This window comes from Girardinichthys multiradiatus, chromosome 13 (genome assembly GCF_021462225.1).
Source record: "Girardinichthys multiradiatus isolate DD_20200921_A chromosome 13, DD_fGirMul_XY1, whole genome shotgun sequence".
NCBI classification, from domain to species: Eukaryota; Metazoa; Chordata; class Actinopteri; order Cyprinodontiformes; family Goodeidae; genus Girardinichthys; species Girardinichthys multiradiatus.
The window spans coordinates 38,104,995-38,131,434 of record NC_061806.1 but is presented as its reverse complement, the minus strand read 5'-3'; positions in this window follow the sequence as shown (position 1 = coordinate 38,131,434).

The following is a 26,440-nucleotide window of genomic DNA, read 5'->3' as shown; positions in this document are numbered from 1 at the left end:
CTGAAGGTTCAACAAAGTCATTTAGGTTGACATTGTCAAGAAAGGTTTATTTCCCATTAGTGATCAAGCCTAACTCTAATTTATTTGCCGGTATTTGGGTTTGTCTGACAGCACTGACTAGATTTACCGAACTTTAGAGCAATCCGAAAAAACGATGGAGTCAATCCGAAAGACCAAGGAAGTCTTTTGGAGGCATTTTTAAATGATTGCTAGTTTAAATATTTTCACTAACGTGAAAGTTATGTATCTGTTATAATTCTGGCCCGTCTGCCTGCTCTGCTCTCACTCATGCAATCAACTCATCTGCTTCACGTGTCTGCTGCTGCGCTGCTGCGCAATCACCGTCGTGCCACACACCTGTGGAGCTGCAGTTATATACAGCCCTCTGACAGGCAGACGGTGCCAGATTTTCGAAAACCTTTGTGAGTAGTGTTGAGGTATAATAATGCTATCACTGATCTCCTTGCGGCCTCAACCTCACCCAGTCCGGATGTCGTGAGAAAGAACAGATGAAGAGCAGGAAATTAAGATTAACACAAGTTTAATTTGGAAGATAATAAGTCCAATGACTTCCAATGCAAAATGAATATATACAGAATAACACAAAGAAAGAAAGTTACGTAAGGCCTTACGGAGAGATCGTAGGTTTCAGCAAAGCATGGCTGTCTCTACCCAGATGTCTACCTCATTACAAATTCCAGCCCATCTTATACCATTGAGTTCAAAGCTTACTGACTGTGCCTCCCCCTTATGCAGTCTGGTGCTGTAAATCAGCCAGGCTCCCTTGTGGTATCTATACCATGCCCAAAGTTGACATTTATTGCTTTATTATCCATACAGCCAGCATTTGATGCTTGCAGTTGTTGAGAACTTCCTAACCTCTGTTTCACCCTTCACTGAAAAAAATAATGCATTGGATTTTCTCAATTCAATAGTGGACATTGGTTGCACACAAAGTTTTTACTTTGGCAGCAATCTACACTGTTGTGTTCATTTAACACAAAGTTGTTATATTCAGTAAACACAAGTATTTTATGTTGCTACAAAATTATTAAAATGTGTTTGAATAAATTAAGTTCTGCTATCGTTTCACTTTTGTCATTTGACATCAGCACAACTCAGTCATTTTATTCCAACACAATTTGATTACTTAAATTCAACATTAATTTTATATGGTAATGACACCTTGATGTTAATACTTTAATATCATAAAAAAGTTCAAAAATAAATGTTACTCAAAAAATAAACCTTATTCTATATTAAAACCAAATTTGAAATGCAAATTAAGTTCTATTCTACAATCTATTTTCAACATCTTGTTACCCACTTTCCCCCCACCAAATAAGTTGACATTTAGAAAACATTTTGACACAATAAAAGCTTTTATGCAATGACTTGCAAAAAGTTAAAATGGCACATTTTACAGCCATTATAAATGGTGTATTGATTAAAAAGAATTTGCACCAAAACGTTCAACAAAACTGGTATCTGGACCCCCACACACATGAAATGTCAGTTTGTTTTTAAATGCAAATGCTCATTAACAATTATTGCATTGGCTCATTAGTGCAGTCATTTTATTTTATAACCTGGAAGAACAGACAAAATGGCACAGCATTACATTATAAATGGTGTATTGATGCACACATTGCTCCAAAACGTACAACAAAACTGGTATCAGATCCCACCACCCCTCCCTACCCACACAACATTATATTCTATAACCTGGACGAACTGTCAAAATGGCCCATTTTACATCCGTTGTAGAACAGCATTATATTATAAATGGAGTTTGATGCACACATTGCACTTATTGTCAGTGTTGGGAGTTCCTCTAGAGATTTAGATTCCAACAGTTGTTGCTTCTATGGCACTGCAGTGTAGTAGACTTAGTCATGTCCTGGTGATAAAACAAGAATTTATTTTTAGATTTTTTTTAAAAACACATTTAGATCTTACTTTTATACTTTACACTAGGGTTGAAACGATTGGGTTAATTCCATTTAATCGATTAAATAATCAACTAATTTAATAATCAAATAAAACATGCCATTTCCTAAAAGATGAACACACCCAGAGCAGTAATTGAGGCAAAACTTTTTAGCGTTTTTAAGTTTTTAGATTGTGTATTTGATTAGGTTTGAGGGAAAAACGAGAATCCCATATACCTCCGCTTACAGGGTACCTTCTCTCAAGCCAGAGCCTTTGGTGATAGACAAAGCGTCTTTTTCCCGCCCCTTACTAATATGACTGCAGCCAATATTAAATACATGAGCAAACGAAAATGTACTTTGCAGCATTCCATTCATTAATGGCCCCATTAAGTAATCTCTGTACTGTCGGAAAAATGGCCAGAAACACTAGATGTGCTCCTGGTTGTCCAACAACGCTAGTCAACTACACATTAAATATTTGAGAGCAGATGCTAATTTAGCAGACAGCATTAGCATGGTGAAAAACTACAACGGAACCATGCCTTAACGTTCATAACTTTACAAACGCCGTCGCAACAGCACGAAATATGGCACCGATTATTTATACAAAGTCATTCATTCTGCCTGTTCATGACCTGGTCTGTTAGATTTAACAAGTTAGGAACATTTAGTTAGCAACAAAAAGTTAGCTTGCACAGAAAGTGGCGCATTTAATAATGGCAGCTGAAACTCTGGATATGCCCATTAAACAGCATGACAAGAACATATCCCTTAAAAACTGGTCTTTCATGTTGCTATCCGAGAATATATTAAACATCGCTGCTTAGTTAATACTGAAATAGATTCCATACTTACCGAGCTGAGCTGCACCTTGCGCTTGCTTAGTTGGGGATGTAAAGGAGTCAGATACCGTTGGGCGAGATTTTCTTTTAAACTTTCTCGTTTTAGGAGAGCAATATTGCGAGAAACCTTGTACTAACATGAGTGATTCACTTTATCCCAAGATCAATTGAACATGTTTAAACACAGACTATGTATATTATGTAGTATCTACACAATGTGGAAAGAGAGCCTAGACTCACGCCTCCTGAACTGTTTAAGGGAGATCCTGACCAGTGCCGTGCTTTTCTTATTCAATGTGAGATTCGTTTTGAGTTTCAGCCTTCTTTGTTCCCTTCTGAACGCTCTAAGGTGGCGTTTGAAATTTCCCTGCTCTCTGGAAAGGCTAAGCAATGGGGCACTGCTGAGTGGCAGAATGGTTCGGTCACATGTGCTTCTTATGCTGCATTATCTAAGGAGCTTATCAAGGTTTTTGACCCAGTTCTTCCCAGTCGTGAATCTGCCAGAGGTTTACTCTCCATAAAAAAGGGAGAGAGAAGCGTTGGCATTAACTTTCATTTGTTGGCACCTGACAGTTTTTGGAATGAGCATGCTCAAATGGATGCTTTCATGCAAGGTCTTAATGAGAACATCAAGGATGAACTGGCTACCCGGGACTACCCTGCCTCCCTTCACCAACTTGAGGACCTGGCAACCCGCATTGATTTACGGCTCACAGAAAGGAGGAGGGAGAGGCGTCATAGGGAGGTTAAACCCTCCTCAGTTCACAGTCCTGTTCCCCACCTTGAACCCAAGGGTCTTCCACCCCCTTCTGATCACCGTTGTGACCCGGAGCCCATGCAGTTGGGTCTTTCAAAGATTTCTGCGGAGGAGCGCGATCGACGTAGGAAGAACAACTTGTGTTTTTATTGTGGTGGACAGGGTCATGTTGCCTTCGGGTGTCCGTTAAAAGCCCAGGCTCAGTAGAGGTGAGGAGAACTCTACTGAGCCATAACCAACTATCTGTCTCCTCATGCTCATTTCCTGCAAACATTCAAGTATGTTCTACTTCTCATCAGGTGTCAGTGTTCATTGACTCAGGGGCAGACACAGAATTTATGGATGAGTCGTTTGCCAGGGACCATTACATCAAGCTCCTTCCCACGTCTGACACCCGTAATGTCCTGGCTTTGGATGGTCATAGTATCAACAGTTCACACTACAAAACAGAGGTAATCAAACTCACACTGGGGGGCAACCATTTGAATGAAGTGACTTTCAGGATCCTCAACTTGCCTAAACTACCCATTGTTTTAGGGGCCTCCTGGTTACAAAAGCACAACTCCCACATTGAATGGCAAGCCAAAGAGATTTTGGGCTGGGCTAAGTCCTGCTCGGCCACGTGTTTGTCTTTGGCCACACATTATCTGCCAGATAATATTCCGGAAAATTACATTCAGGGGACATACCCCAATTTGTCTAAGGTGCCTCCCGAATATCATGCTTTTAAGGAGGTTTTCAACAAGTCCAGAGCCACGGCACTTCCACCTCACAGACCCTATGACTGTGCCATTGAGCTCCTACCTGGCACATCTCCCCCTAGGGGTCGATTGTATTCATTGTCTGGACCAGAGAACCAAGCCATGAGGAAGTACGTCGATGAATCACTAAAGGCTGGTATAATCAGACCCTCTTCTTCTCCAGCAGGGGCAGGCTTCTTCTTTATGGGGAAGGAGGATGGTTCCTTGAGACCATGCATCGACTACAGGGGACTAAATGATATTACCATCAAGAATCGATACCCTCTACCACTCATGAACACTGCTTTTGACCAGATTCAAGGCGCTAAGATTTTCTCCAAGCTAAACTTAAGAAACGCATACCACCTTGTCCGCATCAAGGAGGGGGACGATTCATCATCTCCCCAGACCAAGTCATAGTGGACCCCTCCAAAGTCAAGGCGGTCTTGGAATGGCCTTCTCCTACCGATCGCAAACAACTTCAAAGGTTTCTGGGGTTTGCTAATTTTTACAGACGTTTCATCAGAAATTATAGCCTAGTAGCAGCCCCTCTCAATGCTCTCACTTCGTCTAAGACCAAGTTTGTATGGAACGAGATGGCCGAAAGAGCTTTTGTCAAGCTCAAAGGTTTATTTACATCTGCTCCTTTTCTACGGCCCCCTAACCCTGATAAACAGTTCATAGTGGAGGTTGACGCCTCAAACACTGGGGTTGGAGCAGTCCTAAGCCAAAGAGGTTCTGATGATCGTATTCACCCATGTGCCTTCTTTTCTAGGACTTTGTCCTAAGCAGAGTGCAATTATGATGTGGGGGACCGAGAACTGTTGGCATTCAAGTTGGCTCTTGAGGAGTGGAGGCATTGGCTAGAGGGGGCTAAGAAACCGTTTCTTGTTTGGACAGATCATAAGAACCTGGAGTACCTGAGATCTGCGAAGCGTCTTAATCCCAGGCAGGCAAGGTGGGCTTTATTTTTTGGAAGATTCAACTTCTCTCTGTCTTTCAGACGCGGAGTCAAAAATGGCAAACCGGACGCCCTGTCCAGAATACAGGAACCCTCCGTGTCACAGGCCTCTGGGGAGGATGAGTTTATTTTCCCGGAATCAGTGAGACTCTCTTTCACCATGTTGGAATTGGAAGGAGAGGTTAGAGATGCCACCAAAGACCTCCCTATCCCAACTTCATGCCCACCTGACCGGTGTTTTGTCCCGGAGCGCCTCGTACCCAAGGTACTTAATTTATGCCATAATTCACGTCTGTTCTGTCACCCTGGTATCAGCAGGACGTTGCAGATGGTCTGGACTCAGTTTTGGTGGCCATCTCTTGTCAAAGATGTTACAGATTACGTCAAGGCCTGTACTCAATGTTCCCAAGCCAAGTCTTCTCGTCGTCCTCCTGCTGGACTCATACATCCACTCCCTATTCCTCCTCTGTTGGACGCTTCCTCATTAACTGTCTGGATCACTTCTTCCTCTGGATTCTGTGCCTCATCCCCAGACTGAGAAGGTTAGTGGCTTTATCGAACTCTTTGCAAATCCTGAGTTTTATTCAGCCACTAACTAGTCTCTATGTCCTCAGTGGTTCCTGGAAGCTGACTGCTGTTCTCCTGCTTTCTGATCCTGAGTTACTGAATAAACCTTTTTACTTATCACTTTGTGTTTGGTTGAATTTGGGTTCTCTGTCTCTGGTCGTGATAGTATCATCCCTTTGCCAACGTCTGGGAAAAGGCACAAACTGTCGCTCTCAGAAGAAAGGAAATTGGTTAGGTTGTCCTGTAACCTTGGTGGTTCCAGGACACCCTTTGGTGTGAAGAGTATCACTGTCCATACAAAAGGGTGTCCACTTTTTGGATTCCTTTAAAAACAGTGGAATACCTATACATTAACTTGTGCTTGTTCTTATTTTCCTGTTTTGTTTCTTGATCTTTTGCATGTATGTTTTTATGTTCTTTATGTCTTGTGATTTTTGTTATATCTTGTGCATTACTGTTTTACTTAAACAAATTATTCTTTAATTAATTCATTTAACATTGTATAAGAGCTGTCAAGCATGGTGGTGGGAGCATCATGATGTGGGGCTGTTTTGTGGCTAGTGGTAATTGTGCATTGCATGAAGTGGATAAAATAATGAAGGAGGACTACCTTCAAATTCTTCACCTACGATGAACAAGTAAATGGTTGAAACATGGACACAATTTGGCATTACAACAGAACAATGACCCCAAGCCCACATAAAAACTTGTTTTAGAATGGGTAAACCAAATTAATCTAAACCTCACCTTTATTGACAATTTGTGGACTGTGGCTAAAAATTCAGGTCCAAGCCTGGGTGCCAACCAGTTGAAAATAACTTTATCTTTTCTAATAAGAAGAGTGGTGAACTATGCAGCCCAATGCCAGACATTTTTTTACATCCTTCCCATCGAAAGTGTTTGAGGTGCAACTTGCCAAGGGATGTTTAAGCAAATATTTGTGAGGGCTAATATCTGAACACTGTCTACATTAAACAAAATCCACAAGATTTTATGAGGCTTTTTTGTTTTTAAAAATCGTAGACATTTTGTTGTAGGATCATTATACCCTACAAATAAAGCAGTTTAAATGCATCTGTAAGCCCCACATCCATCATTGATGCCTATAGCGAATGACCATAAACATCTGACAACAACTATTATAAAACTAAAACTTTACCCACTAAATTTTCTTTTTATTCTTCTTGCATAGTTTTAGTGAACACATTTACTCCTTTAGTACATTTTTGTGAACATTAGATCTAAATGGATGAAAACACTTTTTTACAGGAGTTTTTCCCTTCTTCACCAGATTTTAACTCACACCCTCCATCAGCTTTATTTACAGGTGACACTGAGTAATTCTCATCTTCCACTCTATCCCTAAGCTCTTTCTTTATCTCTACTTCACAGTCTGAATTGGCTTTGCAGTGAGACAAAGTGATTAACATGGGTTAAATAGCAAACAGGTCATGTTGTGTAAACTACAAAAATCTGTGTTCAGATCAGTGATCACAATTGAGTTTGACAGAAAGCAGAGAAACATAGAGGTCTGGTGAATCAGAGACGAGGTGTGGAGCTGAAGAGACCATGATAGTTTACAAATTAGAGGGTGGCATTTGAACTCATCAACAGATCAAAATGAGGGGAACCTGAACTGTGAAATCAACCTGTTAATCTGAGGGTGGCAGGGTGTTGGTTCCACATGTCAGCGTGAAGGGTGAGTTGGCTGAATATTCAGTACAGTATGAGTCACTGGTGTGAAGGTCTTGTGGGAGTTTCCAGATGTTACTGGAAAAGACACATGCCACCTCCTGTTGAGATTGACATTTTTTGGAAACCGTGTCTTACATAACCTCCGAGAGTCCAATTGAAATTTCCAGGAATGACAACTAAACTGATTTGAATATGATCATATTAAGAGTTATGTACAGAGAACACAAAAGCTGACATAAATAAGGAAAAGGAAAGAAGATAGAAGCTTAGTTTCCACCAAGGTACTGCAGATAACTGATAATCATGGTACACAAAGAGAAGTAAGAAAGGAGATTGGAAAATAGGCCTCAAATCTATGAGTAAATGTTAATAACAAATTTTGAAGGTTCTAAATCTTATTTTAACACCATCCCTCTGTGTAGCCAAAAAAATTAATGAATATTGAATTTAGATAAAGAGATCAGGAAACAAATGTGATTCAGTTTACAGGGATGAGTCCATAAAGCATTGCAAAGCTGTAGTAAATTAAGCTTTTTGCTGACCATAATTGTTCACTATTGATTTTAACCACATGTGCAACCTGATGGGTCACACAAGTTTCACATATATCAATATGTGGTCATTCAAAGCTCCAAAACTCAGCTCTGTTATTTCCGGTGTCTAACAGCAAGAACGTAATATGACTCAAGCTGAAGGGCAAGCTTTTCTTTGTAATGCAGGCAGAGAGTATTGCTATGAGGCTCAGGGACTCGGCTGACGCCATTCATACGAAGGTGCATGGCGTTGTCATGGTGATAAAGGGATTTCCTGCGCTCCACTAAGAGCTTGGCATTACCAACTGATGACTGGCGCACCACCATAGGTGATCCTCCAAAAACTCACTTTCAGACACTTTGAGACAGGAAATAACACCGAAAAATCATAGAAAATTCAGGTTAGTTCCAACTGACGTGAATCTTACAACATGAAAGTGCTGTAGCTCTCCCACGTCAATCTGTTGGCTGCATTGAAAACCATCCTGGAAAGAATCTCTACTTCTGTATTTTAAAAGAAAAAAAAACATTGTATATATTTAATCACTTTGCTGCCAATGCTGCTCACAGTATCATCATTTCTTCTCATTATTACAAAGTTCACCACAAATGAGTTGCAACTGTGAAAATAATATCCCGACAAGAGAGCTTAATTAGCCCAACGTAGTTTTAAGTAGTAAAAAAAAAGTACAAAAAAAAAATGTTATAGTAATTTTGAGGCAACTGCACACTTTCAGCGCTCAAGCTTCACTTCATATTAGATAACATATTATTCATGATTGCAGGGATCATTTTAAAATTGAAGGTTTAAGGTGCACTTTTTCCTTTCAAGGTCAGTGAGGATGGATTGTAGGAGTGAACATCATTGTATTTAGTAGCTTGGCTATGTGGCTTTTTTGCTGGTTTGTCCGCTAAATGTCATGGTTTTAGGGGATCCTTACATGAACAGTCATTCGAGCTGTTCTGTCTTTTTGACATTTCTAGCAGCAAGGTGGGGAAAATTTGGGCTCAAATGCACTCAGATATACCAAAGATGGTAAATGAGAGTCTAGGAGTCTAGGAAAATCGATCAGCAACTGTCGGTTGCGGTATTTAAATAATGCCTATTTGGGTCTAAGGGGCCCAAAGTAGGAAAATACTCAACCACATTATTACACCAGCAGCAGGTTGAAACTTTGACGCAAGGTAGGATGTTTCGATACTTTTATGCTCCAGATTCTGACCCTTCCATTTGTTGGGGCCATCCATTTTAGTCGCATATTTTGACATGCGCAGCTCAACAAACGTCGCAGCTCTGACGTCACTGGGAGTATAAACCGTCTGAGATGCAGAGTTTCGATGCCATTTCCCGCCTGTCTCACAGGACAGCGCAATGGAGGCGCATATCTGGAGAGGCAAAAGCTCGCAGACAAACTTTTGCTCCACAAGGCCAATCCCAGAAGAGCTTGAAAGCTGGAAATCTGTCTGATACCAGAAGATCAGGAGATTTATTTGCCGATCAATGACCACGCCGACACCCGGCGCAGGTGGAAACCCACAGAAGTTCTATGTCCAAGGAGTTGAGGAGTTTACCTCCTTGTGTAATGCAGTCGACTAACGGTTCGTCATCTATTCCCCTCCTGGATGGATGAGAAATTACTATTTAATTTGATCACGGACCACCACCCTTTGCCAGCTCTATCACAATACCTGGAGTGGGGGCATGGAGTGGGGAAGAGAGGCAGACCCTCTTCCCCACCGTTTTTTTCTTTTTAAATGCACACTACAACAACTCGCATCAACACCACATTTGAGCTGGCAGAGGCAGGCTTGGGGTGTTTTTCACACCCCCGTTCGCTATTTCCCATTTGTGGTCGGAAGGAGTGGGCCCTCTAGTCGGGTCTGGGCTGGGGTTGGGGGTCTGGTCTTGGGGATTGTCTGGTGCTGGGGCTGGCATTTTGGCTCTCTTGGGATCGCTTGGGTTCCCTTGGATCTCAGCCCTGGCTTTGGGCCCTGGTCCGCCAGCTGGGGGCGTGCCGAGCTCCGGCAGGGGGGTCTTAGCTGGTGTTGATTGGGATGTGGCCCCACTTTGGTGGAGGGGCTGCCCGGCTGGACTGCTTGGTGGGCTGTGGTGCGCCATGTGGGGGTGCGGCGGGAAATAGGCCCCCCATATTGTGAGGAGCCTATTTCCTCCCTGCCACACTACCTGCCGGTGGTTGGAGTCTCTGCCCGTTGGTGTACTTGTGGTTCTCGGTGTCCGGGGTCGGGTGCTTTGGTATGTGCTGGCTCATTCCTGGTGGCTGCTTGCCGGGGCCTGGTCCCCTGGGCTCTGTCGGGCCTCTGCTTGGGGGTCGTGTGTCGTGTGTCCCGGGGTCTTGGGCCTCTGGGTCCATGGCTGGATCTGCTCGGGCGTGGACGGCTGCTGGCGGGGCCTGTTGGCTCGTCGCTGTGGCTCCCTGGGGCTTCTGCACTGTCGCTGCTGGGTGGTTCCCCTGGGACTCTCCACTGCTCTTCTCTGGGAGGGTTGCGGTAGTCCCGGCGGTGGTTCTCCTTGGGTTTCTGTGCTTTGGGGGGCCTTTGGATGTCTGTGGCTCGGATCTCCTCAGTGTCTGTCCGGGGACCATGGGGCAGGTCTGTGGGTCCTCACACTCGCTATTGCATATTTTTGTGGAGAAACCTTGTATACAAAAGCGCGTCCACACTCATACTCACAGGTGTTAAGCTTCAAGTGTTGACAGATACACAGATGTTCTATTTTGGGCTGCACCTCTCACTAAGTACATTTTACATTCATAATTACCGTGTACTATTTTGTTAAAAAAAAACAAAAAAAACAGCTGCAAGTGTATAAGCAAGCAGGGTGTAATCTTGTATTCTCTTCATCCTTCTTTCTCTCCTCCACTCTTTCCTCCATTTCTCCCCTTTTTCCCTTTTGCCCCATCTCTCTCTTTTTCAAGCTTCTGTTTTCCTTCCCATTTCAGTCTCCGTGTCCGTAACAATTGAAATATTCCCAAAGAAGTTTATAATAAAGTTTCTTTTATATATATCAAGCAGAGCTTTAAAGTATTAACTGTGATGCTCCGCTTGTGAAAGTAAATCTGTTGGGCTTTTTCCTGGCACTCAGACAACAATTCTGAGCGCTACTCTGCCAGACAGGACACGGTAAAAAAAAGAAAAAAAATTTGATCACGGACGCATGGTCCCCCTCCCCTCCTTTTTCTTCAGACCTGATCCCTCTTCAACCGGTGGAGAGCAGAAATCAACAAAGTAATGTCGTTCTTTTCATATTAAACTGGATAGGTGCATTTAAAGGTCTGGGCAGGATGAGGCAGTTAAGGTGATGTAGGATCACCAGTAGTTAATCTCAGGTATTTACTTGTTGCATGCAATACCGATTGAATTATGTTATGCTGAGCTGTGTTTTGATTTGGTGCGCAAGCGCTGCTGAATTGTGCGTCGTTAATGTTTTGTCCGGCTGATCTCAAATCAGTTTTTCATTCAAAGCAACTGCGGTCTGGGCCTTGCCCAACCACTCTTTCTTCCAGTTTTATTGCTGGAGATTTTCCACTGAGTTCCCGCCTCAGAGTTTATGACCCTTTGTCAAGATTTGGGGCGTTCAGCTGGTTGTAGCTAAAGGGGCGTGGCCCCACTGTTTTATCAGCTGATTACTGCAATCGAGACATCAGCAGAACAGGAGGATTTCTTTCCATTAACTCAAATTACACATTTTGTCCATAAAACTACTGGTTTGATCTTCATAGACACTAAATGCGCATATATTTTTCTTTTGTTATTATTGTTAGGTAGTCATTTTTATTCCCTTTGTGTAGAATAGTGCTTGTTAGTTAGGTGATGGTTTTGGACCAGAATAATGGTATATCAGGATTGTTTGGCTTGAATAAATCTTCATATATATAATTAAGAGAAGTGTTTGTGTTTATTTCGTGCAAGAGTGATTTATCTGTCAAAACAAGGTCGAAGTTCCCCCACCTTCGGTGAAGCGGTTGAATAAACAGTGACAGTTTGTGGTTTGGTTTATAATTTGTAATTATTAAAGAGCTTTGAGCCCATAATCACAACACCAGAGGACATCTCTGATTTCTATTCAGAAGTAATGATTTTGGTTAAGAAATTATTATTATTTTTTAAATTATGATTTTAAATTATAATTCTTGATAAATATTAATTAATCAATAATCATAATCCTTACACATCTAAATGTTGCACCTGATAACGGACCAGGCAACAATTTTCCATTCCGTTACTGTCCAATTTTCTGTGCCTGGGTAAACTGTAGAGTTAGTTTTGGGTTAAGCTTAACAGAAGTGGCTCCCACTGTGGTTGTCTGCAGCTGTAGTCCATCTGCTTCAAGGTTTGATGTGTTATGCCTTCATTATTGCCTTCATTATTGATATTATTGATATTCCACATACCTTTTGTCACCTTTTGTCACTGCATGCCTTTGTCACTGCATGCCTTCTGCGGTTTATGATTCATAACTTCTGTGGAAACAAAGCTGGAAATGTCATAACTTGCCTACTGCTGTAAAGGCTTAACTTTTTTTTAGACTTGCTGCTGCGTCACTGGGTCATTAGGGGGTTTGTCTTCATTTAGGGCATCTAGTAAGGGGGACGCACTTTGAGGGAGATGGTGTCAAGATGCCTCTGTGTGCCCTAGGGGCCTAATCAGTGCCGGCCCAACGGATATGCTACCTTAACTGCTGCTTAGGGCGACCAAACAATCAGGGTCATCCTATAAATGCTTGAATTTCGACATGGACCATAGATTTATAATTTTTGTATTTGTTTATGAAGATTAAGAATACTCTTTTCTCTTGCTCTCGGTGGAAGACACACGCATTTTCTTTCCCTCCCTCCCTGCTGATCCCTGCTTCTGCTTTTGTCTGTATTTTTCTCAGAGCTTCGCTTTGCATATCCTCCAAACTTGTAAATTATGGATTTGGTCAGCTGGTCTCTCAACGTAATTGGTACATTTTTTTTTTTCCTCCAGGGTAAAGGAGACCCTCTTGTCCAGGCGGGACACATGGATTCTTGGCAACAGTGGAAGATTGTGTGCCTGACTACAATGTCGGTCGCGGACGTAGAAAACCTGTACATATTTGGACTTTTGATAACAGGATTTCTGCTTTTTGGAGTTGGTGGTTACCTGGCTTATCGAGTGATTCGCAAAACATGGGCGGCTGTTCAAAGCTTTCCAAAGCTTCCTGCAATGTTGGATGGAGTCTGTAGAGCGATCAACACTCAGACTGAAATGTTAAGAGAGCAGAATTGCAAGCTGGACACGATTCTTGAACAGAATTACAGCCTGGCAGTGGTTGGACTCAGAGGTTACAGGATATAATCTTGGAGAAGTTGTACGCTCCAGATCTGCGGAAAATATCAGAAATTTGGCTATTTGGATTCGCAATTGAGACATACCAGTAAAACTCTTAAGGTGGTTGGAAATTCACAACTGCCTGAACCACAACATTTATTGTTTTTCTAAATCTGGCGCCCCAATGTGGCCTTGGCAACTTCTACTAACTGGCTATCAACAAAATGTCTCCTGGAAGTTATATAAACACGACGCTCTTCCCCAGCACTCCCCTACCAGCAGTGTACTGATAGGACTATGCAGGCGATTGATAAAACTTCCACCTCTCTTCTCAAGGATAATGGCGCTTCTATCAATGTTGACAGTCTAATTCTTGCAAACACACTCAGACTTATATATATTCACACCCTCAAGATCCCACCGTACCCTTGCTGAATCTTTACTTATGTGTGTGTTGCTTACCCCTGTTGAGGTTTTTTTGTTCTGTTTCAGACTCTATTCTGCTAAGAATAGAGTCTGAAATATGATTTTTTTTTTCCCTCCTATCTTTCTTTACCTAAATGTGTGATTTCATTACTTTTCATAGATTTCACCAGCGAAAACCAAACATTATTAGTAACTTGGACTTTAGCTGCTCTTACACCAATGACCCAGCTTTCTCAATTAGATTACTTAGTTCAACTTCAGTACCAGTAAAAGCAATATATTATTAGCACCTGAAAATGTGGATTAAAGCTGTTTTGTACCAGTGACTCAGCTTCACTAGTTAGAATGATGAGACTTCTTAGCACAAGATGCTTTCCCCTACATAGAGGACTTAATGATATAATTACCTCTTTAGAAAGATTGGTTTAGAACCAGCTCTTACCAGTAAAACCCAAAGGATTATTAATGTTATCTGTATCATTGTAATATTGACCAGAGATTTTTCGATTTCTCAGAAGGATTCATAGATTTTTAGATTTCTTAGCATTTGATTTGTTTTTCTGTGTTCTTTGTGATTGTATTGTAATTGTATGTACAGCGCTTTGAATGTCTCGTTACTGAAAAGCGTTTATAAATAAACTTACCTTACCTTACCTTATTAAATTTACTATATAAATTTTATTTAATGTTTTCAGCAAGGATAAATAAAATGATTTTCAATAGTTTAAAAGTAAAATTTAATATTTAAGGAATTGGCACGTTTACTTTGTAAAAGTGCAAAGAATAAGCTTCATGTCTTCTTGTATGAATGTTGTGTTAACATAGGTACAATCAGATGCTTCGATTTTAATATTTTATTTGTGTTTGAGCTTGGTTTGTTCATAAGTACATCTCAATAGATAACAACCAATTATCTATGATTGCTTTTAAGCTCAGTGAATTAAACTTGGCTGAACTCTCCCAGATTTCACCAAATCTGTCTTGAACGCTGTTAGTTGTGGTGATGTTCTTAACAGGAAAAGGGCCCCCAATCAAATTCTGCTTAAGGCTTAAAACAACCTTGGGCCAGCCCTGGGCCAAGTAGCAATTCAGCTTTCTTTGGCTCACACACTGCTATCATTTAACAAATTGGCATTTTCTCCCTACACCTGTAAAGTTGCTGACTTCAGTATAGTACAAACTGTGAGTTGTTTTTTCTTTCAACTTGCTGGACAATGATATTTTCAGTGGTAAGATATCTGTATGATGAGTACGATGCACTTAAATGTACATTTAGATGAATAGACGGACGGACGGACGGACGGACGGACGGACAAATAGATGGATAGGATGTTAGTGTGATCTGTTTCAGTGTTTGAGAAATGTGATGTCTGTCATTGCCTAGTGTTTCTGTCAGATCTTTAAGATCCTGCACGCACGCCCTAATGGAGGTAAAGAAAGTTCAACAGAGGAATCTATTCTTTTGTTAAATGTCACAGAATATTTAAAATTTTGGCTGAAGGGATTCCTAATTTTATCAGGTTAGAAATCGTAGACGTTTCTCTTAGAATTGCAGGGTAGGTCATTTTTAAGATTTAAACTTCTATTCAGGGAAGACTTTCTTATTGTTGTACTTCTAACTTCGACAAAGCCATTATTCTGGTTCTCTGTCTCCGTGATCTAAATCTTCACAACAGTCACAAATCTATCCATCAATTAATAGGCTTTGTGAATCCTCAAAGTTGAAACATAGTATTGAATATTTAAATCCATCTGTTGGTTCATGTTACAAATGGAAACCAGGCCTTATAATTACCATTTCTGATTGTACATTCCTTTTTACCCCTCTGCTGTCTTCATTTTGTAACATGCTACTAAATTTGACTGGGAGGAAAATGCCTCTTATGACATGAGATTGCATAACTAGATGAAAAGACCATGGACTGTCGTGTTATGTATTATAAAGATGTTGACATTGTGGCTGTAAGGGTGTAGGTGTTAGTCAGAAATAAGAGATTCAGAAAAGCTAAAATAAAACAAAAAGGATTGCGACAGCAGAGATTTATCTGTGACCCCTAACACAGACAGAACAAATACAAGAGCAACTTGCCAGGAGCAGCATCTGCCGTCTGACTGTAGTGCTCATTAAAAAGCTTATTTTCCTTTTAAAAATAAGATGTACTGCAGCATTTTTGACTGACAGAAGTTTCTACTCAGCAGATTGGCTTTTCAGACACAAACCCTATATAATAAATGGATGTGTCAATTCTGAGGATTACATTTTCTGTGTATTGGATGTTTTATACATTTAAAGTAAAGCTCGTTTTTTAAAGGGCTTGTTTGTCAGGGCTGCACGCTGGCGCAGTTGGTAGCATTGTTCCCTTGCAGTAAGAAGGTCCTCAGTTTGACTCCTAGCCGGGGGTCTTTCTGCATGGAGTTTGTATGTTCTCCCCATGCACACATGGGTTCTCTCTGGGTATTCCGGCTTCCTCCCACAGTCCAAAACATGTCATGTTAGTCTTAGTACTTAAAATGCATTTCTACCACATACTAAGGAAATATATGTAAACTTCTAAAATTAAAAAACTTAGTTTACTCGGATTTCTGGCATTTGGCTAACAGAAAAAAGGAAAAAGTTTGCTCAGTAATTTAGAACTTTCATAGTAGTGCATTAGTTGTGCAAGGTAGTGTTGGTTCTCATTGTATTTTCTCTTCTTTCTGCACACTTGATGTATTTTATTTAACTTATTTAAAGAAAACTGCACCCTATTTCACCAAACTATAAATCCTCTAACCGGATGCAGAAGCCTCAGTTTTATTTTTGGAATATTGTCCAAATATCCCATGGTAACAACAATGTGAACCTTTTTATATTTGACGAAGTTAACTTTGCCCTTCTAGGAAGCTCTCCCGCTGATTCACTTCGTCATCAAGTTTTATTTTTACATTATTTTTGAAGCAGTTGGCTTGGCAACTGGTTCATGAATAACATCCGGGCAGATTTTTTTAATGGACTTACCCCAATGGTCTTATCATGTTGCCTAGCAAGCTTTTATAAAAGAGCAGGGAAATCTTTTTTCGCACATGAGATGAGAACTCTCAAGAGTCTCCGGTCTCCAATTTATAAATATTTTGTGTCAACCTGTGTGTCTGTTAATAGAAATCTCTTCGCAATGGTACTTTCAGGGGGCCCATTTTAAGTCCAATAAATATATTTACGCATAATCCAAATTTACCCGGTTTATTTCATTATAGTTGCACAAAATGATTAGACAGTGGCTCCCAGCATGGAAGGCTGAGTCAAAAGCTCCGAGTCTCGTTATGACGTAAATATGTTGTTGTTTTTTGTTATTGCATGAGGCCAGTCAGCTTCACGATGAATGCATGCTCCACATGACGTTCTGAGATAAAATGAGATGATAAACAGAGGCTTCAAGATGTTACACATTACTAGTAGAAATTATGTTAAATTAGTTTCTCTTTAAATAAAAACAGAAGAGATATGATGTGACAAGAGTTTTCTGAGCTTTATAAGTCCTTTATGAAAGCCATAAGATTTTTCTTTTCTTAAAAGTAAATTTTTAGTTATTGGCATTAAAAGAGATAAACTCAAAGCACAACTTTTAACACTGGCAATGAAACCTTCAAATCAAGTAAAAGATGTAGACGTTATATTTGATCAATATCTAAATCTCTTTCATTGTATTAAAAATATTTAAAGAACGTATTTTATCCTACAAAGAAGGGTTTGATCTTTTCTCTGTCAGTCCAATGCAGATAAATGCTTTTGATAACATGCCGCATTTATTATCGTAATGTTCATCTTTCTTGTGTTCCTAAAAGGAACATAAGTTCATAATTACAACAATCAGCTGCAAAAACGCAGAAGAGAACCAGAAAGTGAGCTGAACTCACATCAGCTTTAAAGTCTTTGTAATGGCTTTACAAATGTTTCACATGCATTTTAAGGTGTTTTTGCTGATTATTAAAAGTTGTTAATGGTCCCATCTATTTAACGGATTTGTTTTCTATTTTGTTGGAGCCTAAAGACATAACTAAAACTCATGGTGAGGCATCATTTTCGCATACAATCCTAACCTGTGGAACCTTACTAAAGACCCCAGGACACCTGAGAATGTTGATGTTTTAAAAATAATCTTTTTTGACAAAATATTTGCAGAACTTTAGACAAACAATTCCATGTTTTATTTAATTTAACTTTATTTCATTTTTGAAATTTAAAATTTAAATTCATTAAATTAATTATTTTAACTTAGTCCTTGTTTGGGTTGCATTTTTTTTAGGTGTAGTATTACGTTTATTCTAGTATTTCACACTTCTTGAGATATCATTATAAATTAAATTTACTTTTTTTTTTTGGTTTTGTAGTTAAGAAATGTTTTTTAGTATTTCTGAATTCCACAAATTCATTCTGACACTCTGTTTAAATCAGACATTTTTTTAATATTCAACCTATGCTCAACTCCTAAAGTTTTACAATAGTTAATAAAGTTTAAAAATTTATATCGTAGCAAGACCCAGAAATATTTGAGTGCTGAGAACACTGAGAACACTGAGAATAGTCATATCAGCGAAGAAGGTTATTAGGAATGGATGAATCACCAGGAAGCTCCCATTCTGTTGCTGTTCACAGTGTTCCAGTTTCTGTGGGAGCTCACTGTGACGTTTTTAAGGATGGTGGCGTCACCAGACAATTCCATGGCAAAGCACAGACAATTGTCTGACTCTTCCACTGTCTTTAATAGCGGTGCCGCATTACTTCTTCTCCTTCCCACTCAGTGCTGGATAAGATCAAAATCACTACATGGTCTGCATGTTGCCAGTGATTAAATCAACCACACCAGTTTCTCTATTTTAGCATGTAATTACCAAAACATTAATTATTAGAATAGAACTCATAGACAGTTCACGACACTGACAAACAAACCCTGTCTTAAGATTTTTTAGTGTATCCAAAAAAGGTTGCACACCCTGAGCTTGCAGCCTGTGCCAGCTGACCTCAACACTTGCCCTGCTTCTTCCTCTACACCCAGCCTTTGCTTCAAACCTAGAAAGCTCTTGGCCGACCGTGCACTGTGCAGTGGGCATCGCATGAAGAAGGCCCGCATCAAATATAGAAGGCACACATCTATGACAAATTGCAGAACATACCTAAAGATTCCTCATGTTAAATGCACGAACGGAGGAGGATGAGTGGAGAGAAAAAGATGCATCATCCTGGACCTGAGAAGAATTTTTCCATGAGCCGGATATCTCTTTGAATGGTTGGGTCTCCTACACACATTCTGTTTCTGAAAACAGAATAGCTCTCATGTGCTCATGTGAGTGGGGAGAGATTCCTAAGAGATTATTTTGGGTTTCAGAAAAATCACCAAGTGTTTCATGTGAAGTTATAAAATACATATACTGTGGTACTTCATGTAATTCATTTGTTGACCTTTATGCCATGACTGTAACAAATATAATGAACAAAGATTCAGAAAGTAGCTGTTATTTCAGTTAAAATCCTAATATCTTTCATTCATGGAGGATATCAGGATTGGTCAATTTTTGAATCCCTTATAAGCGAGCAGCAAGAAATGTTCATGTTAGTCTTTCCAAGTGTAAGTCAAGTCTCAAGTCTCTCTAGGGCATGATCAAGCTTCTGATGACTGAAATTAACATTCTCAATTCTAACTCATGCCTTCAAATCTGTTTAAAACACAGAAATACGTTATGTTATGAACTCAAATCCTTTTTCTTGAGTGAAATTTTAATATATTTTCTTTTTTAAAACATTCTATTGCAAATGGTGTAGACTGCATAACAATAAATTAATTGCAAAGATTATGAAAGTGTAGAAATTGTATAATGGAGGGCAAATTAGATATGAAAACATTTATAATGTGGGATGTGTTTGTATTCTACATTTTAGAATGAAATTCACAATGTTCACACTGGGCGTGTTGACTGGTGGTAGGATTTAATCAAGCAGTGGCTCCTTCTTACTCCTTTTTGAATTGAAGTTTTCTTTTTATTGTTTTTTATATGTTTATATTTGAAATAAAGATTTCATTCATTCATTCATCCATATGTATGAATAGACTTATTTACTACAATGATTTTAAAATGTATTATGGTACTATATTTACTTCACTTAAAATCTAATTATGCATTTTTCTTTGAAATCTGTGAAAAATGCAATAAACACCAGCAATTAAATTTATTTCTAATTCAAATAGGCCATGCTTTTATTTAGTGTCTTTACAATAAGGTTAGCCTGACAGGAAGAGAATATGTTGGTAAAGGAAGACTGAGTTTATTTTGTTCTTAAACGAGTTAAAGTCCTACAGGGTTATTTAAGAGATCAAATAGTAGCTATTAGTAAGATGCTAACGCTGAACAGGCTGTTACTAGCCATTACTAGCCTGCCGTCCGCAAATGTCCATCCATGGAGTCTGCATGTCCTCATGCATTCGTGAGATCTCTCCAGGGAACTCCAACTTCTTCCCACAGTCACAAAAATGACTTTTTGGTGTACCGTTTACTCTGAATTTTCCTTAGATGTTTTCGAACATGGTTCTTTGTCCTGGGTTGCCCTGTGATGGCCTGGCAACCTTTCCAGAGTTTACCCCACCTGTTGACCAATGGCCGCTGAAGATAGGCATCAGCACCTTGCAACCGTACCAGAACAAGCAGGTATTAAACACAGACAATGGATCATCTTTTAGTTTAAATGCCGGCTTTGCCTGAAAGATCAAATCATTGCTATTTATTAATTTACAACGCTATTCTTAGTGTGCTTCATTCATATCAAAACTCCTACATCCTCCAAAAATGTACACAAAAAAAACGTTTTCATTTACATAATCTGCTGCTACAGCCTGTCCCAAGGGCTGGCACACAAAATGGGATAAAACATTCAGGTATTCTGGCCCTCACTCATCAAACCATCTCCAAAATCAGCACGATTTGAAGCTTCAGCTGACTTTTGATCATGTAGAAAAATCTTCAGGTAAATGTTCAGGTAAATTATGTTAAAGATTCAGCTGTTCAGTGTGGACATTTTATGTGCAACTTGTAGTTTAGTGCTGATTTAAGCTTCCGCCATCTTGGTCAGGACACTATTGTAAATTAGATGTTAAAAGTTCAGCAGTCTGTGATAATGAAATAAACTAAATAAAGATTTCATGCACTGTTTATTGATCATTTTGTTCTGTGTACATTTCAGTTTTCATTTCACTCACTAAATTCTTCAATTCACACAATGCCTCATTTTTGAGGGCTGTTGATGAAGATGTTTGACATTTGATAAACTTAAACAGATATTTTCATCATTCATTTTGACCATGATGCACTTAACATGCAGTCAGATCCATTGTGAGCAATTCACTCATCAAATATGCATCAGGGGTTAATTCTGCAGGCACAAATGAATCCAAACTCTGTGCTTTTGTTAAATGAATAACACAGTGTTGTGATTATGACACATTTTGAGGTTAACTGTTGATTAGAGCACATGAGAAAACTTCACTGTACAAGCTGCTGCTGATGTTCTGAACAGGTTGCATGATTGTGTTAAAGTGTACTCATGTTTTTCTTTGTCTCTTTATCTGACAGAGCTTTATTTTATAAATATTGAAGTGATAAAAATGCCTCCCAGACAGTTGCTCAGTAATTGTTCTGTTTTACTGCTCAACAAGTTATAAAATAATGGGAAATACAACAGAATTCAAATGTTAAAATGTCCTTATTCATCTATCCTATGATAGAATTGCTGTTTTAATATCAATAAGTAAAGAACAAAATTACAGAAGCCTCAGAAAACAGGCACTTCTTTTCTGTAAAGGAAATTTTTCATTATTAAACTAGATCATTTAAGTATTTTGTATGTGGTCAATCTATACTCTATCTATACATTCAATACAGTTGAAAGGATGCGGCAAATACATTTATTCCTGACTCTAGTGTGCTAAATATAAATTTACATTACACAGTAATAGGGGCATTCATTTAGGCGTCTATAGGTTAAGGTGTTTTGTTGAAGTTCAAACTAAGCATCAGAATGGGAAACGAAAGGGGATTTAAGCAACTTTAAAAGTGACATAGTTCATTGATCCCTGACAGGCTGTTCTGAGTATTTCAGAAACTGTAGATCTACTGGGATTTTCACCACAAATCATCTGTGGGGTTTACAGAAAATGGCCCAAAAAAGAGAAAACATTCAGGGATTTGCAGTTTTGTGGCCAAAAATGCCTTGGTGATACCAATAGAAAGACGAGAAAGAGAGAAGCCCACCACTCATTACAACCAACATGTACAAAATTCCATCTCTGCTTACACAACATGTCAAACCTTGAAGCAGATGAGCTACAGGAGCAAGCGACTTCAAATGTTGCTCCTTTCAGCTAAGAACAGGACATTTGGGTTTTTCCAATATCTTGTTGAATCTATGCAAAACAACAATTAAGTTCTGAAAGAAAATAGGTACAACCCGGTACTGTAGCCCCTGAGCATACATAGGGCTTGAGCCTTTATATGATTATTTGCCTCCATTATTCATCAAACCATTTAACTTAAGTCATTCTGCACCCAGGACGTTTGTGACATCTGTTGATTCATTTATAGGTCAGATTCCAATCAGATTTGTGCAATTTGTGAAGGAAAACTGAGAAACTAAATTGTATGAGTTATTATTGTGGATGTGAAGACAGTGAATCAGTGAAGACATTTCTCCAAACTGTAGGGGGAAAAAGTAACACCTTCAAAGCTAAATTTGATATTTCATCTTCTGAGTCAGAATTATATGAGCAGATGATTGCACAGCTTTAGTACCCTTAAACCATAACTAAAGTCAAAGTGAGTCAAGGTGGCAGCAGATGTGAATGAGTCAGACTCCACAGCACATTATCATTTCTGCTGCTCCTGCATTTGGCATGCTCATTAGCTCATGTTAGAACAGACTTGTTTTGTCGTTTGGATAGATCACACCACAATACAATGATAGGACTGTACGTCACACATTAAAGCTTGACAGGTGGTTTGGTGCCGGAGAAAAATAAAAAGGAAAAAGTCGAACAGATGGGTGCCACCAACACCCATGCTATGAAGGCCGAACCATCATCATGTGTGTCCTGATTTTTATATTGCTTGGTGGGGAAGACCATGTACTGTACTTTTGTCACATACCGTAAATCAAATAAAATATTCTCCAAGAAAATAAAAAAGAATTATTTATTCCTCTTAAAGAACATCCAAACATTTTTAGAACTTCCAATGGAAAAACGTTTTGTGATTCCCATTCGGAAATAAACAAGTCCATTACCCGAAAGGAGCATGTGGGCTTCACAAAAAGAAAGAAGTCACGAGTCGAGGATAGAGAGGTACCTGGGTGTCATGTCATTACAGGTTCTGATATTAGCAACCATGACATGTAATTCAAGCACACAAAAGCAAAGTCATTACAGGTAATCTTGCCACAAAGCTTAGGCAGTCGCCCCACAAAAGCCCTAAATCTTATTCAGCTGAGAAATAACAATTATTTGAATTATCAGTACATGGGTTATTTGATGAAGTAGAGACTTTTTCTGCCTAAAATTACCTTTTCCGCTGAAAATTACCGGAAGGTTTGTTTTTCAAGCACATAATAATTTCCAGCAACTTGCAAAGATATACTGGGGCAAGTTATCTTCTTTTATGAAGCTAGAAAATCAGTTTAACTTAATTTATTAATATTTTATTATATTAAATCAAATTTACTTTTGAAATGTTTGAATTAGGAGGGAAGAGAGTATAATAGAAACCAAAGATGGAGCAAGAACAGCAGATAGAGAGAAAAAGAGTAGCAAGCTGTGCAAGAAGCGGGTGAGATTAAAAGGATTACATTTTGTAAGATGAGTCCAACTAATCCTTCTCCCAATGAAAACAACAGAATTGAAGCTATGTCGACCCAGTTATGGTCTTTTAATGTCTGCTGCAGCATTTGTTTGAGTTTATTCAGCACTCAGCGAGCTGGAAGAACAAAAGTGGGTGAATTATGTAAACACAAATGGGTTTGGAGGTGTGCACAGGTGTTGGTGTGCAGGTGGGCATCATGTTATATTCAAATATTAATTAGGAATATCAAGCTCGATTTTTAATGGTTCCCCGGGTTGTTCCTGAGAAGCTTAGATGGTCTTCTTCTACACCTTAGGAAATCAGAATAACTTGTACTTGCATACAATTGTTTAAACTACTGATCTGGGGATCTGCAGTGGCCACCAAAGAAAAAGCACCAGCTGCACTCCATCATGACCACAAACCAGAGGTTAATATAGGTTTTAAATTAACTTTCTGTAATTAGTTCTTTTTTTTGTTCTTTATTATTTAATAATCTAAACACAGTACAATTTAATTCATTTTGATTCACTTCAGTTTTTATGTATGTATTCAAGTGAAATGTTTGGAAATGTCACATCCTGTGGCCATTTCCTGCCCCCAGTGTTTCCTCTTTGACGACTGTCTGACTGGCTATTCGCAGTTTTAGCTGCAACAGGAAGCATTTTTTATTTCTCTTTTATCTGATTATCATGTTATGCAGCGAACGAAGGGGACAATTTCAGCTGTTTACATCTAAAATCGAGGTCAGATTGTTTACACTGAGCTGAGTTACCAGGAATCAACAAGGCTCCACAATGTTCTGCCGTCATTTGAAAAATTGTCGTATTCAGAGGCAAAAATAAACAATATTTCTGATGGTGCAGAGAGAGGAACTGAATAATTCTGTTCACTTATTTCTCAAAGCTGGAGATTTTCCTTGGAAGTGCTACTTCAGATAAATTGTTTTAGTTTCCAGAGATGCTTCAAAATGAGCCCATTGACAAGACCATCAAGTCATCAACACTGCATCTCTATGAAAAAACACACAAGGGAACAACATGATAGTACAAACAACTTGAATAAACAACACAACAGATCTAACTACTTCACACTCTTTGAATGATGCCTATAATTTTTAAGACCAACAGGTTAAGTAAAATGTCCACATCACTACTTTCTTTGAAGCCTTCTTTGCAACCAAATTTGAAGAGATGATTGCATTTATTTTAATAGAGCTTTCATTAGTTATCCATGACAGACGCATTAAGTCACATTGCAAGTTAAGTCGAAAGACATCCATCATTCAGGCTACAAGGAAAAAGTGAAAAAAAGAATGGTAATAATACATTTAATAGAAGACACATTTGCCAAAGCACAGTCATCTTAGCTAAAATTTTTAACCCTAGCATGAACATTTTGCTGAGTGTTCTGGAGATAAGATCATCTGGAGTAATTCACAGATTAACTACTGGAAACATTAATTGTAGCAACCAAATCATCAGCCCTAGCCTCACTCACATGGCACAGCTGAAACAGCGGCTTTTTTCTGAAATTAAATCAATCAGTGAGCTATTATTACATTTTTTCATTGAATATACATTTCATTTTGTTCCAGAGAGTAAAACAGAACAGAGGTCGCTGTTCTGTATCCCTGCTGTTTGCAGCCAGTGATGCTGTGTTCATTTAAACTATTTAATGTTATGATTCTGGCACGTCTGCTCTACCCTGTCTCCCTGGCTGCAATCAGCAGATTAGATGCACCTGGTGGCTGCTGCAGTGTAGTGCAATCTGTGGCATGCCAAGCACCTGTGTCTTCCCTGATATATACTGACTCTGAGAAGCAGACGGTGCCAGATTTTTGAAAACCATTGTGTGAGTAGATATCCAGCGTTCCTTCCTGTCTGATCATTGTTCTTGACCTTGCCTTGCCTTGCCTTGCCTTGCCTTTTGGATTTATGCCTCTGCCTGCTCCCTGTCGGACTATTTGGATTTTGGTTGTCGACCTTGTTTCCTCCATCTGGTTTATGCCTCTACCTGCCCCTTGCCTGACGCCTCTTGTTCCGATCGTTCACCCTGTTTCTGTCCTTGGATTATTGAGCCAGCCTAGCCCTAGGATTATTCAGCCTGGAGTCACTTCTTACCTGTGCTGTGGAGATCACTGCCTGCCACCCACTGAGGATTCCCCTCTGGGTTTCAAGTTCCACTCAAGGCAAAAGCAGGTTAGTGGCTTTTCTGATCCCTGAAAAATCTGGAGAAACTACAAGTCACTAATCCCTCTTTCTGCCTCAGTGATTCCTGGAAGCTGTGAGGAGTGTTACCTGTGTGACGTTTTCCTGTGGCTGAATAAACCTTTTAAACTTTCAGTACTGTCTGGCTGAATCTTGGGTCCGCCTTTTTCTGATTCATAGCAATTAAATGTTGCTTTTTAATAATAAAAGCTACAAGTAAACACACAAGTCCAATGGTTCGAATATCTTTTTCAAGATACGTTTTAGGAAAAAGAAATTCCTAGATGATTATATACTTGTTACACGCCAGTACAGTCACTAATAATAAAACGAAAAACCTTACATGTCACCATATGTCTTCAATGCTTTTATTGTAATTTTACATGATATAAAACACAAAGTAATGCATAATCATAAGGTGGTATGATTATGCATCTCTCTGATACCCAAATGAAATCTACCTTAGAAATCCCCTTGTGTGCAGCTTAATATGACTAAAAGCAGTTCTGTCTAGGCCTGGCAGGTTTGTTAAAAAACATTAGTGAAGACCAAGGAACCCAACTGAATGGTTGGGGAGGGAGTTATGGAGAAGTGTTTAGCAGTTAGG